The following is a 4,592-nucleotide window of genomic DNA, read 5'->3' as shown; positions in this document are numbered from 1 at the left end:
AAAAAATTAATGAGTCATTGATTTTTCCAGGGGTATCTCTTATTTTTTGGAGATTCACAATTTTCATTTTGGAGAATCCATCTAGTCTTCCTCCTTATTGAGTTTCTCTTCTTTAGTTCTCACGTAGGTTAACTCTCCGGGAATCTCATTTGTAAATGACTTTGGGTAGTAATGCTTTGAGCTGTTCTCCAACCTCACTTCCATGGACTTTATGAAATCCCACCTCTTTCACAAGAACTGCAGCTTCCCTTTGTAGTTGAAATACACTGTGCTGTCAGGTGTTTACAACTTGGTGAGTTCAGAGGGACTATGGACCAGAAAGACACTGAGCTCTCAAAGCACACAGATGAGATGGATATAAATAAGTGTTATATGATGTGTACCAGATGCTGTAATGGGGACTGACATTATGCATTATGGCAAAATATAGTTTCCTGGGGAACTTCAAATGTCAGGGACTCTGATAATCAAAACAAAAAATGAGAGCCACCCCCCGCCCCATGTCTTTGCTTACAACCTCATTTCCCAAAGTACATTCCAGTGAACTATAATTCCTGGAGACGTGATTAGTAGGGATAAGTAGGAAGTACAGGGAAGCTATGGTTAAGCACTTCTGGGAAACACAGAGTTAAACATAGACCAATGAATTTGAATGCTTTGAGAATTCCCTGAGACTATAATGTACTAATCATGTACATTTTGAATCTCTAAGAGCTACATAGAATAGGTAATGTTTTCCAAAAGCATAAATTTGTTTAAAACTGTCTTCTCTAGCATTGGATAGGATAAGTGTTCAGGAGAGCATACTTTAGAAAACGGTGACTTAGAAAACCCCTTTCTGTATATCTGACACAAGATTATACTTTAGTAAACTTAAGGTGATTGATCATAAACTCTACTCTAGGATGTCCAAATTAGTATGACTTCATTCTTTTAAACAATGATGCCCAGAGCTCAGCTTCAAATAGTTTTGAGATTAGGACCATGGAATATCACAGGAAAAGCATTAGACCGAAAGGAGAATTTACAGAGTCCTCATGACTTGGGGGCCTTGGCTTCTCATTAGCCAATGGGGTAGGGTGGTGAATCCCTAAGGTTCCCTGCAGTACATAGAACCAGAACTAATAGAAAGAGAAGACTCAGAGTGGCAGAGAATGCTAAGGACAGGTAGGGGAGTACACCATCAATGCTGGTGCCTTTCAAACCAATCATTGCAGAAGTCATAGAATTGAAAGCACAAGATTTCTTCCCTTTTGTAATGCCTATACCAGTTTGTAATAGGATAGAGGCCACCAATAGGCTGATTTCTTTGCAAAAGAATTCACCTATTTTAAGGGATTTTTTTTTAAGTTGATTAAGCCTTAGGCAAGGGTAAACAGAATTGAAGAAGGGAGAAGAGGTGCTACCAAGAAGGATGGTGGAGGATGTCAGGCCCATGACTGAGGAGTAAAGCATCTGAGAAACAAAGTAATGCTGGTGAAACTGCTCATGTCTATGGGAACCACCAGCAAATTAAACAACATAGCAAAACGATCTAGTCATTTACTCACTCATGCCACAGTGAGCAGAGAGGTTCCATGTTAGCGTCATGTTAGTAAAAAGTCATTAACTTCACATCTCTCTTTTTTTCACCTGTTATTTATCATTTCTACCCTGCTCACATCCTCAAGGTGAAGTGAGTTGTCTTAAATTATTAAGTCATATAGAAAAATTCAGGGTGAAAGATCAAAACCAATTAAGAGGCAGGTATCTGGGTTTAATTAGTCACTGCAACTGAGCACATCAGCAGGCTTACTATTAGCTAGCACTGGCTTTCACTAAAAGGAAGTATCTAAGTTCATCGAAATGAGATTAATTTATTTTCCAGGTACTATATTCGAAGAAGGCTATACTGCTGGTGTGTTTATATAAAAAGTGATAGACAAAGAAAGTCTTCATCTCTAATGTTGATCCCACTCCCACACCTTTCATTTCTCCTTCAGCCTGAACTCTGCATCAAGGCCCCTCACAAAAGTTGCTGTCGCCTGGTATTTACCTATCCCATTCTGCAGAATCTCCAGAAAAGAGTTACAGGTTAAAGAAGCCTCCAGCTTCTTCTGCCATCTGTCTGGAGGGTGAAACATGGGACTTAGGGTACCTTCCCCTTAGGAGGAGCAATGGATCTGGATTCTGAAACAGGTCATTACCTGGGGTGGAGAGGTGAAGGGCTGAAGCTTCAAGCTGGCTCTGGTCTAGGCTCTGACAATCGAGGTGTCTGGATCACCCAGAGAGATTCAATATGAGAGGAAACAGTCTTGGATTTAGACCTGTTTTCTTTCTTGTGTTGTGTCTCTCAGGAACTTAATGCTGCTAGGTTGCAGGAGCTGTACACCTTTGCTAAAGAGTCACATGAATATGAATGCTAAGTCACACCACACCAAAAAAAAGTTACAAGAAAAACCTTAAGTGATCATCATCGCAACACTTCTAAGGCATTCTACAAGTGTCTTTTCATTAATTCAACCCATCTCAGAGGCTTACTATCACATCAATCCAATTTGGAAATATTTGGAAAACTAAGATAATACAATGTGTATTTGTTAACTTGTGTAATTTTTCTTCTCAACATCTACTCGAGGCAGGGAAAGATTTTAGAGACACTAGAAGAATAAATGAGCAAGATGTTCTTTGGACTGTCCCCTTCAAATTAAAACTAAATTAAAATGAAAACACATTAAAATTAAAACTCTGTTGACCTTTTGGCAAATTCTTAGTTGTTTTTAGAGTTGACAGCCCTAACAAGGGCCTCTGTATCAAGAAGTCACAGTGTCAATTAAAGAGGAATCTCTTCAGATGATTTGAACTGATAAGCTGAGGCTCTATGAGGAATGACAGTTAAGAGCATATTAAAGTTGTTATGAAAAAAAGAGAAAACTCTCTGAGTCTTTGTTTGATGTCGGATGCAGAACTGAAGACCTTCTGAGAAAACGAAGGAGCCTGGTTCACACCTTGATGAAATGCAAGCCCAGAAGCACACCCAGTGTGATCCCCTGATGGCCAGGAGCAATTCTCAACTCCAACACTCTTGAAATTTGGGGCCAGATAATTCTTAGACTGGAGGAGGGGGCGCGGGCTGTCTTGTGCATAGTAGGATGTGGGATGTTTGGCACCTTACTACATGCCCACTATGTGTCAGTAGTACTCTACCCAGCTGTGAAAAGCAAAAATGTCAATGTCCCCTGGGGTAGGGAGAGCAACAACCCCAGCTGAGACCCACTGGCCCAAAGCTAGGGCCAAAGCCTTTTATAAAAACTGGATTTAAAATCTGCTCAAGTACTCTGACAGATCTTGGACTGCAACCTCCAGATTTCTGAGCCAAAGAAGGAAAGAAAATATTTTGGTCTGAAATTTTTAAGGTTAAGTCTTACTGCCTGGGTACCTCAATAATTTTGAAATCCCAATATGGCCCCAGGATAATTTTCAGATTGTCAATAGCGCTGAATTCTCATGAGTCCATCAGGCTGTTAGCTGCCATAGGTACCCGCAAGAACCACAAAAATAGTCTCTAACATGAATAGAGCTTCACATTCTACCCAGAATTTTTACATTTGTTATCTTATTTAAGTCTGCATGAGTTATTTATTTAGAATTTCCCAGTTTGGACAAAGTCTAGCTTATCTCTGAGGAATCTTGGTCAGCCACAATAATTTTAGTTTTCGTATAGTAGATACTTTCTGATGATAATCAGGAAAAGAGCTCATCAGTGTTTTATGGCCATTCCAATAGGTGGTACTAAGATTATGTCGTCAACATGGAAGTGGATGAATATTTTCCTAATTGCTATGAAAGACAGAGAAACATCCAAATTATCTAATTGTCGCACGGTTACTCAAATACACGTTTAACAGAAGAATGGCATTGCTTCACACCACTTAGATTGGATTTTGATCTGACAAAAGACATTTCTTTCCCCCTTAGATTTTGATAATAGTATTGCGAGTTGGACTTTGAGAAACGCTAATAGCCTGAGTTACATGATGAAGTTTGAGAGACTGGCCCACCAAAAAAAACAAAACAAAACAAAACAAAAATTCTGCCTACATGTTGAAGACCAGCAAAACAAAAATAAGCATTGAGAAGAGTTCCATGTTGTTCTCAATCGTTTTATTAGCAGCCTGAGAATACAGCAATGAACAGTGTTAAACTAGTTTTGCATAAAATCTAAACCGTTTTAGGATTAGGTTAAACTCAAGGCTACAATTTACATCAATGTCCCAGAGAGTGCTGACTCTGTAATTTATAGGCAATTGAGATTCTCCCTATCCAATCCTGATAGAAAAATACCTGAAGAGTTAATTTAGCAAAGATTGAGGCCCATGCCTCAGGGGAGACTCTAAACTCTGTAGGACAGAAAGAAAGAACCCCCTGGGATACTTTTAAGGTGACTGAAGGGCTTTTAACATGCAGCTGGTTTACTGCATTCCAGATAATAAGAGGCCAGAAATATGTAACACACAGCAGGACTCTTGTAGAGAAGTCCAGTATAATTAGTCATCTGATCATCAACAAAGATTTAGGCTCCTGCCATTACAGAATCTATTGCTTGGGGGGCA

The 4,592-nt window shown here is 39.4% G+C and overlaps 1 non-coding gene across 1 annotated transcript; it reads left to right on the top strand.

Annotated features, from left to right (window-relative positions):
• Positions 1 to 2,827: 2,827 nt before the first annotated feature.
• Positions 2,828 to 2,902, top strand: LOC126954047 (small nucleolar RNA SNORD28). Its single transcript, XR_007725499.1, has one exon. It is a non-coding gene; the product is annotated as a small nucleolar RNA SNORD28 (small nucleolar RNA).
• The last annotated feature ends 1,690 nt before the right edge of the window (positions 2,903 to 4,592 follow it).

The sequence above is a fragment of the Macaca thibetana genome, chromosome 4 (assembly GCF_024542745.1).
Source record: "Macaca thibetana thibetana isolate TM-01 chromosome 4, ASM2454274v1, whole genome shotgun sequence".
In the NCBI taxonomy this organism is placed as follows: Eukaryota; Metazoa; Chordata; class Mammalia; order Primates; family Cercopithecidae; genus Macaca; species Macaca thibetana.
Note: the sequence above shows the minus strand (reverse complement) of the source record. Positions and strands in the feature narration are given on the sequence as shown.